This window comes from Pelmatolapia mariae, linkage group LG18 (assembly GCF_036321145.2).
Source record: "Pelmatolapia mariae isolate MD_Pm_ZW linkage group LG18, Pm_UMD_F_2, whole genome shotgun sequence".
NCBI classification, from domain to species: Eukaryota; Metazoa; Chordata; class Actinopteri; order Cichliformes; family Cichlidae; genus Pelmatolapia; species Pelmatolapia mariae.
Genome location: NC_086243.1, coordinates 20,751,650 through 20,768,260, shown reverse-complemented (window position 1 = coordinate 20,768,260; position 16,611 = coordinate 20,751,650).

The window sequence follows — 16,611 nt, the reverse complement described above, 5'->3', positions numbered from 1 at the left end:
AACTGGATCATTTATTGAGCTTTCCGACAAACAAACATGTGGCACAGTAGCACGGCATGTGTCTGATTGCATACCTCAGGCTTTTCAAGAAAAAAAAATCATACCGATGATGTAAATGTCCCAAAAACTCGAAAACAACCCATGTGAAATATACACAGTTTAAAAATGATTGCAGATCTGTCAGCACAACTCAGATTGGTTGATCATAGCCAGATGGACAAATGGTCCTTAACACATTACACTGGACTAATTACAAATGAGCTTGCAGGATCAATTTTTATTCTTCTATACCAGCCATAACTATCGTCAAAGGGGTTATATTTTAGGATTTTCGGTCAGTGAAGAAGTGATGAGATTTGAAATCCAAAAGATTAAAGATCTTCATCGCTGTGACTTTATATACTTTGTGGCATTTTAGCAGAAGAGATTTTTGAAAATTGGTACTTGAGTGGTTAGTAGAAGCATATTTTAAACATGTGGTTTGTTCATTCTGGGGAATGGTAAGAACTTTGTAATGAAACCATAGACAGTTTAAAAGGTGGTTTAACTTTCCTTATCTGAAAAGTGAAGCCAGTGTAGAAGTACATCAAATCTGCATTCCTTTAAATAGCCAGTATCGGGCAACGCCTGTGAAAATGGTTCTCAGCTCCCTCACGCCATTGAACACTTTCCTCATGACTTTGTGGGCTTAATTAAAATTTTCAGGTCATACTGGATGGTCCATTTGGTAAAATATTCTCATTTTCAGAAAGGAGGATTCATCAGAATTTGGTCATGCTCATCTGTGACTGTCCTTATCTAGTGAGCATGTGGTTTCACTGTAACATCCAGTGGGTGAAGTTGGCAAAGTTCATCTGTTATACTGACTGTAGGGAAAAATAGCAGAGTGGTGGTGGACCTCCTACCACTGAATGTACAAAGAGCTTCCTCTAAAGTCAACAAGGAACATCAATCGCCCATTCATCCATCTGTAGTCTATCTCAGCTATAATATCGGCAAGAGGTTGGTACATCACAGACAGGTCAGTGGTCTACCAGCAGGCTAACACAAAGGAACAGAAAACCAGTCTCACTCAGATGCACATTTATGGCCAATTAGAATCAACAACTAACCTAACATGCACGTCTTTGGTCTGTGGAAGAAAGCTGGGGTACCAGAGAAAACCCACACAGATGTGGAGAGAACATGCAAACCACACAGAAAGATCCCAGGTCAGGAAACAGTACTAACCACTGCACCAGTGTACAGTAATTTCCAGATAATTATACATTAAAAAGACGAATTATGAATATATTATCCAATTTCTGCTGATTAATCTCCCTAAGTATTTCACACTGACACTTCAAGCTGAGACGACCAGCTTGAATGAAAACAACCGCGTGTTTACACACCCTGTTTCCATTAAACGTATCAGTCTAACCTCACTTAGACTACACTTATCTAACCATTATCATCAACCTCACCACTGCTCTTTTGACTGAGTAGGAAAAAAGAAATCGGTATTCCCAGATTCAAAATCTTGTGGAGAGTCTTTTTACCAAGATGTGGAAGCTACTACAGCAGAAGATTAAAGCTGGACTTTAGCATCATATTTTTAAAGTCAGTGAACAACAACAACAAAAAACCCTTTAATAACCTTTCAGCATATTCTAAAGGGTCTGAGATGGAACCGGGTGCTTGCACCTCCTCTAGGCTCTGCTTTGAGGCTTTAGAAAATCAAGCGAGACTGGCTAATCACAGGTCTTTTCAGACTACAAACTGTGTGAGGATCTGCATAGGAAGTAAAATATGGTGATGCAGTGGGTTAGGCAGAGTGCAAAAGGAATGTGTGTGTGTGTGTGTGTGTGTGTGTGTGTGTGTGTGTGTGTGTGTGTGTGTGTGTGTGTGTGTGTGTGTGTGTGTGTTTTAGCCTTTTTTAGATTTAAGCCTTCTGCTGCTTTCCATGAATTTAAAATAAGATGCTCAACAACTCAACAATATGTCTGACATGGTTAAGTTTCCTCCGTAGCATCTGAACACACTGTGTAACGGCTTGGTTTAACCATCTGTTTCAACCAACAACTTATCCAATTCCTGGTCACCAGGTGGGCGTGGGTGGGCTTGGAGCCCATATAACCCAGAGAAAGAAAGAACTATTCCCTCTCTTATCCACACTTTAGGGCAATTTAGCAACACCAATTAACTTACCAAGCATACCTTTGGACTGTGGGAAGGAGTCCCTGGAGAACCCCCCCCCCAATGATTTTCCTCCACAATACAAACCTACTGGATATCAGTCTGATCCCCCCACCCCCCACCTCCTGACTGAAAACAGATCATGAAACCTGAACCTCCTGTTCTTTCATAACTGACCCTATCAGAAATAACGTTTATACATGCAACCAGAAAGGCATTACTTTATTGGCTTAAATGGCTGAAACCAATTCAAAGCACAAATCTCCCTATCAATGGCCCCAGCTCCTTTGTGTCTATGAATGTGTTTACACAGACCTAAGTATTCTGTAAAACAGCCATAACCAAAAGGCCTATTTGTGTTGTGTTGTTTCCACATGCCTGTCAAATATAAGTTGACTGACTCCAGTGTTGCCATGGAAGCAGATTATGTACATGCTATAAATAAATATATATATATATGTATATATATATATTTATTTATTTATTTATAGCATGTACATTACATGTACATAATCTGCTTCCATGGCAACACTGGAGTCAGTCAACTTATGTATATATGTATGTATATATATATATATATATATATATATATATATATATATATATATATATATATATATATATATATATATAAACCAAAAGCAAAACAATCCTACGGAGTGCACACATGTATCAGGTTAAATAGCTATCATCTTAATATTATCTAAATCTTATTCTTAAGACTCCCAGAACTGTGGTTAAATGGTACAAAACATATCTTTTTTTTATTAGTTTAAGATCTTTCTTCCTTTATGTTTTTCTTTCAGGTGGTAAAGCTGCTCGAAACAATAAAAAAGCAAACCACAGCGACCACTGCACAATTAAGCAGAGTGATGCATTTGATATTGGAGAAAGCATGTTATGTTCGCATAATGATCTCTTTTCCAGTCTCTGTCTTTTATCCCACTTCGTTTCCATTACACAGACACAGTCTAAATACAAACGGGCCTTCTTAAGATGATAACAAACACCAAGGGTTAATAAAAGAGACAGGACAGAAAGCATAATGTTCCATTCAAAATCATCAAGCTCCATTAACTAAGCTCCACTGGGGATGTTTACATGCACACTAATACCTTGTTATTCTCCGGGATGTGTTTTGCCTTTTACAGTTTGTACATTTATAAAGATCTTACAGAATCAAGATTTAGAAAAAAAAAACATGAGTAATGAGCTATGATATTAATATTTAATACAAACCAACTGTTGGGGATATAAGGTACACAGTATTGCTAGTTAGGTTTAATTAGGCTCTAATCAGGATGTAAGCCTTAATCCCGACTGTGTGCACATGAATTACAGTTCTGTGTAATTCTGTCTGTGGATGCTGCAGATGCTGTTCTCCTCTGCAGACCTAATAATGCATCCATGTTCTCCCAGCCACACAAATTAACCATCTTTAGAAAAGTACACAGAGTCTCAGTAATAGGCTGAAAAAAATATGTTTTTACATTACTTAATGGTTTATCAGCTGTGCTCATGTAAGTTGGAATGAATCATTCTGTTCAAATCGGGCCTTTTGTTTGTCCATTTCTTCGCTCGGCTGAGGTAAATACAAAACTTTTTCAATTGAAGTATCTTGACAACCTTGTTCTGTCTTGGACTGTGTGCCAGTGAACCACCACGGTGTATTTCAGCATCCAGGTACATTTCCCTTGGCCAGTCACACTTTCTCCATCCAGGAAAGACAGTTTCAGTGTCAAGTGTGATATGATTTCACTCCTCTCTATAACAAGTCCAACCAGTGAGTCATAACCACGTTAAAACCTGTCAAAATGGTTCCTGTTTGGTTCTCTTTCTGTTCTTGCCTTTTGTAAAATAAGTAAACCATAAAAATGTGTTCAGGCAGAATGATTTGTATTGACTTTCATAGATACTGTCTTATGGTTAAGACTATCACACCCAAGAGCTACATCTCAGACTGTACACCCCTCAGTATATTAAACGTTAAAGCTCAAGCTTCATGAGAAAGCCCCATCTCTCCAAATCAAAACCTTTTAGTGGTCTCCCACACTCGTTTTAGAACTCGAGGGGACCGATCTTTCCAAGCTGTTGCACCCAGACTGTGGAATGCACTTCCTCTATTTCTACAGTGTCTGGACTCGGTGGAGACCTTCAAAAAGCAGCTAAAGGCATTTTTATTTCAAAAAGCTTTTAATTAGACCAGGGTTTTTATGATGTATTTATGACTGTATTGTGTTTTCTTACCTTTCTTGTAGAGCACTTTGTGACACATGTCTTTGTCACAAAGTGCTGTACATTACATTACAAATAAACTTTACTTACTCACTCTAAAAGACTGTGGCAGCATGGCATGGCTTACATCACAACAAACCAAAATACTTCTAGACCAATGTACTTTGGACATGAGACCAAAGTGAAGATGTTTGACCAGAATACACAGCACTATGTTTGGAGAAAGCCAAACACAGCATATCAGGGAAAACACCGGTGGTGGATGATGATGATTTGGGCTCGTTTTGCAACTTCAGGACGTGGGCACCTTGCAGTCATTGTGACCACCATTAAATCCTCTTTTTTCCAAAGTATTCTAGAGTCAAATGTGAGGCTATATGTCCAATGGCTAAAGCTTGGCCCGCACCAACTCATACAATATGACAATGACTCCAAGCACAGCAGCAAATCTATAACAGAATGGCTGAAAAGGAAGGAATCATAGTGCTGCAGTGATCCAGTCCTTAAGAGAGCTGGGCACAAAGGAATGCAAAAACAAAAAACAAAAAAACAACAACAACAACACTAAATGAACTGAACTGATGTTGTTAAGAAAAGTCCACCACAATTCCTCCACGATGATGTGACAGGGTGATAAAGTCATGCAGAAAATAACTACACTGTAAAATGTGGTTCTGAGCTATTGAATCATCGTGTTGTTTTGTTGTTTTTGGTATGACTGTACATTTTAAAAACACATTTACTTTTATGCCTAACATTAACAATTATAATTGTAAAAATATCTTATATCATCAAAAAACAAGCTCCAAGTTGGCAAATTGTCCTTAATGCAATTTTGTTTTAAATCAGTCTGTAAGTTTTTTTTGCTTAATAAAAACCTCTTTCTGATTGTTCCTACAGTACAGCAATTCACAACCGTTGTGCATTGAGGCAACTGTTATTTTGTACTTTATAAATAAAACTAAACTGAACTGAACTGAATTGAAAAGAAGTTGCTTTGATTCTTTCCTAGCTGCGGTCTTTGACATAGTTGTAAATGTTGACAAATGAAAATGTGCTCACCTGTGTTTAATCATAAACTTGTTCCACACATCTGATGGTATAATCAACCACCAAGTCACCATTATAAATAAATACTGTAATGAACTGCATATCATGTATCATTTATAAATATTTTGAAAGGGTAATCAATTATGGGCTCCCTGAGGCTTGGACACTTGTTCGATATATATCATCAATCTGAGTGCTGGTGTTATAGAACAGCAGGCACAAAGGACTTGACGGTATTGATCTGTCTGGGATGTTAAAGCTTAAATGTTCCGTGTAAATGTATTCCTGTTGAATGGATAATCTTTTGGATCATCGTGTGTTTTTCAAAAAGTGCTATTCAAGTAATTGTAAAACTGCATCCTATCATACTAGTATTAATTTGTATACACTCTGTGCCATCATCTGCCTGCCATCTGCCTAGTTGATTACAATGTGCTTGTTTTAAAAATGCTTTTTAAAAAGGGCTGCTATTAAAAAACGAGTGTCTGCAGAGATACATGAATAAAAGCAGATAACGAATCTGCTGTGAAAGTTCAGACAAAAGGGACAAACCTTGATTGCAAGAAACACGAGAAGGCTCGGCAGCGTCTATTGTCAGTTTTGTCTCCTTCCTGCACTTTTGTGGCTGTTGGTTTCAGCAAGCAGTAATGCCGTGAAGTACTCCATCAGTCATGATTGATTCAATGGGCTTGATGAGCTGGAGTCTTCCTTTACGCTTGTGATGACTGCCTGGGGACAGATGCACTGCTGCGCTGGTTACTTACCGCAATCATTAACTGCTTCTATAAAGAAGAAGAATTGCTGGCCCACAATTGACTGACTTTACATTTAAAGGATGTGTAAACTCATCAAGAGTGTCTTTGTGCCATTTTTCACCATATTTTATCAGGATAATCAGCTACATAATGAATCCGAATCAGGCTCACTGTATAATTAATGTGCATCCCTGAGCACAAATTGCCATACGAGGATTAAAAGCCTCCAATTAGTTGTGTTAAGTGGAAAGGCCAAACATTACAGAACGTTCATACAGTTTAAATGATCATTTTCAGAATTATAGGCATATCAATCAGCAGTGTTAGGGAGTAACGGAATACATGTACCGCCGTTACGTATTTAGAATACAAAATATGAGTAACTGTATTCCGTTACAGTTACCGTTTAAAAAGGTGGTATTCAGAATACAGTTACTTTGTTGAAATAAATGGATTACACGGCGGTACTTTCCTGTTTCATATTGTCGCGGGTCAGGATTGTTTGGGTTTGTTTGACAGCTACGCTCTGTTGTTCCAGGAAGCAGCGTTACGGTTGCCATGGTTACAGAGTGACGCTCTCTCTCTCTGCGTGTTTCCTGGGTGAGAGAGCGCCTTTTTTGTTGTTGTTGTTGTGCTAAGCTAAAAGGCAGAATGCTACAGGCATGGCCCTAAAGAATGTAGCCTCATGGGCAGTGTAGTCCGTGCTGCAGCGAGAATGGACTACCATACACGTTATGTGTCTGTGAGCGAGGGAGGGAGAGAAAGGAAAAGTCCGAGCTGTCACGGAGCAAAAACGGGAGCTGGAAGCATGTAAATATAATAATAACCACTGCAGCCAAGAAGAGTGCCTGACGAGCCCATTTGTAAGTAAGCTATTAGGACTCAACTGTACACTGTGTTCGTGTTTTCCTCCGGAAAAAATAAGTTCCATAGCAGCCTTTCAACGCCTCTCTCTGTCTCTCGCTAGCAAAGTTGACCCAGACAACAAAGTAAAGCTAGTTTTCAGCTACGAGCCCGACACGGAACCCACCGTATTAGCCAGATGTCCCTTTACTACGGTTCGGAGCCGCGGACCTTCAGTAACAGTAATAAATCACAGCAATAGTACATTCACATAGTTGTAAAAAGCATGATAATATATTAAGTAATCCAAAGTATTCAGAATACGTTACCCTCATTGAGTAACATAACGGAATACGTTACAGAATACATTTTGGGGCATGTATTCGGTATTCTGTAATGGAATACATTTTAAAAGTAACCTTCCCAACACTGTCAATCAGCCAGTTGTTTAAAGCAAGTTTGAGCTTTTCTTAAATATACCATGGCACGGTTAAACAATTTCATTCCTAGCTAGAAGATTTTGAATTCTAAAGTCAAAACTGACTGCTCTTGCAGCTGGTTTAAAGAGCTGATTATTACTATTTACTTTAAATGGGATGTAAATGTACCATGCTCTAATGAATAAACTGTAACTTGTAACTAGTGATTGGGACCATGAACTAAAAAGGAAAATGTCAAATGTGTTTTAACATCAAGTAACCACAAAGGCGTCTCACAAAGGAGGAACACTTGCAGTGTTGCTGTTTTGTATTTTAACTCCTTGTCTGCAGCAGAAATACGAGACGGTTATGTAGAATAGACGCAGTTACTGCTCATGATTAATCTGAATCAGCTGGCGTGATCAAGGCTGATATTTTTATTAACCGCGTTAAGGAGCAAAATCTGAAATGGAACAAATAAAAAATGTGCTGGGCATTTAAGACGACTACTTTCTCATTTTAACATAGATGATAACTTAATACATGACAAATGACAAGTGTCATTGTTGTCAGATTTTTGAAAAACTCTAAAAATTGCCAGACACTCCCCTTATTTCCAGTGCTGGAAAAGTGTGGGATGAAATGTTTTCAGATGCAGTTTGACAACCAAACAAGCCCTTTTGTTAGCAGCATATTAAGCACACAGTTATTTATGCTTGGCCGATGAGATGCAAGTATTGAGGTCTTTGTGTTTAGTCTGAATGGCACTGACTCATTCCTTTGTGAGTACTAACACGAAGAGAATAAACAAAGGTAGACAATTTCAACCACTGCAGACCGTAGAGCAGACTTCAGTTTAGACTCTGTCATCTGCTCTGTTCATACTCTTACAGATTATAATTCTTATGATGAATTGTTTTGTACAGAGACAGGTTGATTATGTAGCTGGATACATGTTTCTGCCATTTATCATGCCTTTCACTAGTGCTTAGTCCTGTTGATTACCTACGTGTGTGTGTGTGTGTGTGTGTGTGTGTGTGTGTGTGTGTGTGTGTGTGTGTGTGTGTGATCAACAAAGACAGAAGCCATGCCCCTAGGGTCCTATCACTATATATAGAGCTGACGAGCATGTTTTTTGTTTAACACACTGTAGGTCCCAAGAAGAGCACGTACACCGTATAGAACTGCAGAAACACACCACCCTCACGCAGTGTTATGTACCTGTACCACATAAATTGAGAAACATTTACGTGGTACAGTCATGTACCACATAAAGTCATGGAATGGAATGACTGTACAAAGAAATACATCTGTGCTTCCTTCATTATAAATAGTTTCATAGTGCACATACATATCTCTCAGGTAAAGATCTGCACCTTACACTTAACATGTTCTGTGAAGTCCTAAAAATAACTGAAAGACATAAAGCTCCGAGAATAATCATTAAAACTCACACAACCAGAAGTTAAGAGCACTGGATGATGTAACACAATGCTTTTTATGCTTGATCACACAGATACTGCAAGAATTAAATAACTGGTACTCAATGAAATATATTGAATTTTTTTTAGGAATGATCATTTCTGCTCATTCTGTGTTTTTAAGAAAAAGAAATGTCAGTTTTAATTTGAATTGAATTGAACAGTTGGTGCTGTATCTGCTTGTTACGTTTAACATCCTTCACACATTTCTGCATCCAAACACTCCCAATCTGGAGTGGTGCTCCAGCCTTTTCTGACTGAGAGCCATGGCCTCAGACTTGTTGCTTCACACTTGGCTGCAAACTGTCTAACTGCAAGCTGGAGGTTGTTGGTTGAAGAAGCCGACGGAACCACATCATCGGCTAAAAGCAGGGACGAAATCTTGAGATCACCAAATGTGACGCACTCCACCTCTTGGCTGCATCTAGAAATTCTGTCCAGAAAAATTACAAACAGAATCTTTGACAAAAAGCAGTCCTGGCAGAGCCCGACACCGATTGGATAAACAGTTCATTTGGAAAGTATTCACAGTGCTTTACTACTTCAACACTTTGTTGTGTTACAGCATTATTCCAAAGTTTATTAAATATTTTAATTCAATGCATTAAAATAAATTCATTTTAAAAAGGATATACGTTATATGCAGAGCCTTTGTGAATACTTTCTGGGTGCACTGTCAGTCTGACTTACCAACATCCAGCCAAGACCTCACGATGGTTTTACAGGGACCGAATAGCCCAAAGCAACAAGCCCAATACCCGATACTCCTGAAGCACTCACCACAGGAAACCTGAATGCCTTATCTAGATCATAAAAACACATAGGGACTTGTTAAACAAATTGCGATGTACTCATGAATATCCAGCAATTTAAAATTGTAACTCTTTCACTCTCTCGCACACTATCAGAGGACCTCCTTTATTTAAAGTCAGAAACAGTGTTGGGTAAAAGGTCAATACACACATGGTTGACCAAAGTAATTACACTAAATCCATATTTTACACCTTTATATATATAAATATCCATGAATACTGTCTCGTGTTTTCTGTGGATGAAGAAAACGTATGCTTTGGAAAAAAATGGGGTATGTCTTTTTCTGAGTATGTGGCAGTGAAGTCGAGAGTGCAATTTAATATTTGATTTAAGTGCAAAAAATCAGGAATCAGTTGTAAAGTCAGAAATGAAAAGCAAAATTCTGAACAGCTACACTTGAAGGTGGAGATGAAACACCGCTTAAATGTGGAGAAAACAAAGCACAGTTTCAGATTGTCCCTCGTGAAAGGCATTCGTAATATCGTCCTCGACCGATCACACAAACAAGACATAAATAGTTTTTTCAAAAGGAGGAAAAAAGAGCTATAAAGAGAAATTCAAACCCTGGCTCCATCCCTCATTTCTGTACAGCTAATCATGTGTGAAATAGCTTTGCATACCTGATCAGCATTTTCAGAAAGCTTCAGAATTACCAGACACAAAGGGCCCGTACACCCCATCAGAACTGCTCGCCTTCACACCTTTCCAGAGATGGGGGCATTTCCAAACCTGTTCCACCTACTGATAAGCACATTTGATGGAGTGTGACCCAATAATTGGGACCTTCTACTAACTGATCATTGCTGAACGAAGGCAGCCAGAGTACAAACCTGACAGAGCCGTGTTATCACCTGGTCAACACCCTGGTGTCTCGCTCTTCTTTTTGTGCTAGCTCACTAATTTTCCCCACTTACTCTTTAACAAGGTGGTGAGGTTTTCTGCTGTATCTGGATATATGATATATATATTTTAAGTAGTTAGATTTGCATTCATTTGCATTAATACATCTCCTCCCTTGCTTGTTACTTGGATTTTTGATCCCACTGACAACGGATAGGCTTCTACTGGGAAAATTACAGGCTCTCTCGAGCAATGGACCCCTACAATCACCATTTTCCAACACAGTGGCACTTCCTGTGGGACCGTGAATAGGCAGTGTCAGCTGTTAAGAGTGCCGTAAATCCCATGGAGTCCTGAAATGAGAAACTGAAAAAGCACTTTCTGCTGCTTTTCACAGAAAGTGGGTGGGTGAGAGGCCACTGTGCACAGTTTCAGTTTTCCCTCCAAATAAAACTCCTCAGACAAGTGAAAAAGTGTGCTAGATTGTTGTCTTGTTTCATCATTTTGCCTGTTTTCTTTTTTGTCCTCAAATAGGACTAACTTAATCAGCTCTTTGCCAGTATTAATGACCAACATGTTTAAAGTGCATTCACATTTATACAGCGCCTTTAACACTATACAAGCCTATACAAGCCTACTGTGCAGTGTATTTCCTATCACAGACATACTGCTGACTCACTGGCAGTGTTGGCTTCAGTCTGTGTTATTTCTGTAAGCTCATCATATTTTTTCTAAAATTACAGTTTTATCTTCATTTGTGAAACCAGCCGCTCTGCTGCTAGTAGGCTTATCCATGTTTCTGATTGATCAGATGCTTCCTGTGGTATGTGAATGCGCTCATAGCTAGACTGGGACCACTTAGCAACTTAGCAACTAGCTTCATGTGACCAATTATCCGGACTACCGAAGTGTCAGGCTAAGAAAAAGCAAATAACTGAAAGCTGCCTTGGATATGTTTTTTACTTGCTTCGTATTACACAGTCCAGCACTAGGAATTAACACAGAGGTGATTTTGTTTGGGCTTTTAGTTATCTGTAGAAGGAGTTTGTTAACATAACAACAGCAAAACCAGGAAATATACAGTCATTCAACTATGTAGAGGTTTTATTAGGCTCAGCGTGAAGGCCAAATTCATGTATGTATGAACTTATGTACTAATGACAACTCATGAGTGCTAATGTAAAGACACTTCAGGGAGGCACATCCGGTCTGAGCCAACTGCAGGTCTCTAGCTTTAAATCTCGGCAGTAGGACTTAAAAATCTTGGAATAAATGAATAATTTTAAACACTGACATATGAAGGAAATTATAAACATCGAAGGGCTGTACTACCAGCCAAGATTAAGGGCTTAGCGAGCTATGTTGACCTTGAAGTCAGGGTTTTGTGAGATAAAAGTGGCTCCCTTTTTACCTGACTAAATCACCATTATAACTTATGCTGAACACATGACCCGGTTGGGAGAAAGTTATGTTTAGAGTTTTGGTTTAAAATCATCTGGAAGCACCACATTTTTGTTTGCTATATTCAAGGTTACCTATTCATACCTATTTAGTCAATAAAATTAATTTCAATTTCATCTGCCAACAAACTAAGACATTTGTCTTATCTGTATCTCTTTTTGTAAACAGTTGAACAGTAACCTTTAACATTTAAACACATCCAGTTTAAAGTTTCAGAGCTGTAATGAGCAGGAGTCATGTTCGAAACAACAGCCTTAAAATAATTGACTATTCTAATAATTTGCTTTCTGTACTCCCAGGGTTATCAATTTTCTTCAGGATTAATAGTATCTTTGTTGCTGCAGTGTTGAATTTTACACTTATATTTTTATATTTTTTATAGATTTTTATCACCATTTAATCATCATCACCTGATCGTTTCTCTGATTGTAGTAGGGGGGATGCGTGGAGGACATTATGTGCAGTAGAAGAGTCTGGTGATTCATAAAACATCAATTTTTAAGAAACAACTCACAGAGCCAGAAGCAGAAAGCTCAGCCTAACAAACAAAGTTCATAACTACCAAGGTGATACCCGACGTCTCTGACTGGTATTTTAGTTTTTTCATGCCAGCTAACTCAATAAGAGCTTGGCTGTGTTGAATTTTTTTTCGTTCTACACGATTCGGCTTTTCAAAGTGCTGGCATACCTTCAGTCTGGCACTCACTGAAAGTTATGCACAGGTACCACCTACTGAATTCTTGAAGACAAAGCTCAAATGTAACGGGGCTGCCTGATAGCAGCAAACTCCCCCAGACAGGACACTACACCCTCCCACACAGGCGAAAACTACTTATCTAAAGGAACACAGCACAGCAGCACGTTTAAGCATAAGCTGCATTCAGGAGACTGACAGCAGTGTTACAGTTTTTATTATAAAATAAGAACAACTTTATTGAAAAAAGTTAAGTGACATTAGAGGGAGGTTTCTCAGCAGGAGCTTCTGCCGGAGAGGAGAAGAGATGTTAGCAGGAGCTGAAGTGGGTATGATAAGATTTAGCGGTTATTGTGATTTGACTTGGAGACCTTGCTTGTTTGCATCTTGGGTAGATGATCTGGTAGGCAGGTGAGATTCCAGAGAGGCAGAGAGAGAGATTTGGTGGAGAGTGGGCACACAGGTGAGTTACAGGTAAGCATTTTCCTGTGTAGTAGCAGCGACCGGCTGGGTGTCCGTAAAACCACACAGGGTAACATTGATCTGAGGAAAACTGAGGTTTGTGCCTTTGGTTTTGGGTGGGAAACTGAAGAACAGGTAAGAAAGCAGTGTGTCAGAAACACAAGAACTAGCAGGACATATGGGAAGCCTAACTACCAGCATAACGACAACAACAAGCTGGTGGAGAGCATCAGCCTTTAAATATCATGAGCAGATGAGTTACCAGAGAAAGTGCAGACGAGAGAGCCCAGGAAAGAGATGCTCCACCCACAGGCGAGCCAACGAGGAAACACCAGCTCAATACTCCAGCTGTGAATGAGGAAAGTAAAGAGAGACAGAGAAAAGAGGAGAAAATACCACAGAGTCCCCAAACCCAATCTGTGGAGGCCCCTCCCCTGCTAACGACACTTTGTGAGACACCACAGGAGACCCCAGTGTTCAGATGTGTTGTGGTGGCACTAGGAGGATGTGCACAGCACTTGGCAGGTGGTGGTCCTTCTGAATAATTACTAATTTTAAGTGTGACAAACTGTCTTCTCCTCTTTCCCGTCACGGTCATAAAAAGGACACAGTCAGCACATGTTACCACAACTGTCGCTCAGAGTCTCTCACTTTGTTATGTGATGATTGCATACCTGTATATTTTAGTCATAGACCTAAAAAATTACATAAACACAGCAGCCATTATGAGACTATAGTCATTGAGTTCAATTATTCCACACTGGCTGACAATCACACAAGACAGCAACACAGCAGATAGGCAATACTCAGTGCAGCAGCACATCTACATCTGTCAGCATCCTATTACTCTTTATTATTTACAGATGTGCAACTATGTGCCTAATTTGTCTTATGCTGAGACACGATGCATTATAAGCATTCATTTGCACCGTTCACTCTGTTGTGGAGACAAGTAAGCAGCATTTTAGGTGCTAAATACATGAGCATAATACAGAGGATAATTATTCTTTGATCTATTTTTAATGTAAAATTATTGATTAGTGCAGCTTTGATTAAAGGTCCATCAATAGTTCATGTTTTAGTTAATTGAATTGATTTTCCTTTCACTCATGTTCTGGATGAAGTTACAGAAACATGCAAGACAGCTGAAAGCTAAATACAAATGCATGCAGTGGCATTAATTTATAGCCTTATGTGAAAGACTTCTTAGTGCACACTTTGTTCTCTGTACATTGTGTTATTTGTTCTCGGACCTTTATCAGCAGGCTGCTGGTGTTTCTCAGCTCAAAAAAACAATCCTGCAAGAATCCATTAAAAGCCAGCCACCTTCCTCCTGTGCACCTCTACTGCTTGTCTGTCTTATTCTCCTCAGTCTTCTCTCACCTCTCCCACTCCCCTCACTTCTCTCTGCTCTTATATTCTCCCCACTCCCTCTTCCCCACTGTCTCAGTTTACTCTCTTCGCTTTCCATTTCTTCCCCGTCGTCTTCTATTGATGGATCCTAAAGTTCAATTTCTCAGCCCTCGGAATGTCAAACAGTGTAGATACTGCCCCAAAGCACAGCTCAGAGCCTCCACAGCAAAACCATAGTGCCAACATTTAGCCACGAGTTAAGGAAAATAAGTAAAGATGTACTTCTGTGGCACTTTAAAAAGAAAATTATTAAATTATCCATCTGGAAACCATGCGGAGATAAAATAAACACCAGCTATTACAGTGCCGGTTAATGGAGTCTGACCAGTGAGGCTTTTTAAATGGATTGTGGCCAACATATGGACAGACATTTTCATCTGTGCTTCCTGGTGGACACTGAATATGTAATGTACATGGTGCCATGTGTCTGCACTCATTTTGACAGTTTTGTTGGTCCCAAAGTGACATTTGTCCAAAGAAGAATGTCATTGTGAATATTTGAAACTTTCTGTTTGGTCATGAAGAACTGTTTGAGTGATAGTTACAATACATCTTGTATCTAGCCACCCACTGCAGTGCTTCTGCCAACGGCTGTCTGCAGGTATCTGCTCATAGAGCTCAGTCAAAGTGCTGATGACGCAAGCGCCTGTGCCTGCATTTACGTCCTCACTCACCACACAGCAGGCACTAACCAATTAGACTCAACTGAATTAAGCAGGAGTCATGGAGGAGACGTCAACCACTGCCTTTTTTTTCCTTTTTAAAAAAAAAACCTTAGTTATATTTAGCTTCAAATATTCTTTTAACTATTAAAAAAATATTTCACTGCATATGACGTGATGTCATGTGACAGCAGGTTGGGCTTGTCAGAGATTGCTGGAACATGCCATTCATTTAAAACCACACCACTTACAGATAATTTTCCCTTCCGATTGATCATTTTAAATAATTTAGAGACCTTTTTATGTCCTGTAGCAGTCATTAATATCTGAGAGTTAAATAAGACAGATTTCGCATACTGCTCACAGAGGTGGTTCTCATTGCTTTTTATGCATGCATCTAATTTTTGTGGATATACTAAAAAAGCAATACATTTTCATGAAGTGCCTTTGTTTGTTTGTTTGTTTGTTTGTTTGTTTTTTTTAAACACAACCACATCTGCAAGATGTAATGTCCACATTCCATGTTTCTAGCAGCGTATGGATTTGTATGCAGGATCTTCTTGTTTAACTGATTATTGTTGTGATATTGGATCAAAATTCCATCAAAACTGAGAAAATATTAGATGTCTATTTGAAACGGGATCCTATATTCTGCCTATTGGAGCTATACAACAGCAATTTCAAATGAATTTGAAAACTCAAAGGGACATGTGGCCACCTTCTGCTATTTTTTTCTGCTATCTATCTATGTATGTATCTATGTATCTATTATTTATATCTTATGTAATTGTATCATTTAGATCTAATGTACAGCACTTTGTGTCAGCTGTGGTTGTTTTGAAAGTGCTTTATAAATAATGATGACGATGATGATGAAGTAAACATCATAATCAGACACATACACGGTGGAGATATAGACAGAAAATGCAGACAACCTTTTGTTTTTTCATAATGCAACATTTTTATTTAATCAGCCGTTAAAGCTTGTTTTGTTGAGCATGGCATTCAGTTTAATATTGCTAATATTCTGTAAACAGCTTCAATATCCTTTATTTATCGACCACAGGGTCTCAGGAAATTACATTTCTTAAGAACTGGATTTGAGCAGGCCAATTTAACTTGTGTCTTGCTTTCAGAGGCTCCTCTACGCAATTCAAGACCCTGAGCGTGACTCACGCTCCAGTGAGTATTGTTACACTATCACCATTAGTCAACATTGAAATAAATAAAATAAAATCTGTTTTATTGTTTTCCCCTTTTACACTGTACAAGTAATTATTGGTGAGCAGTTGTTGAACACTATACGAA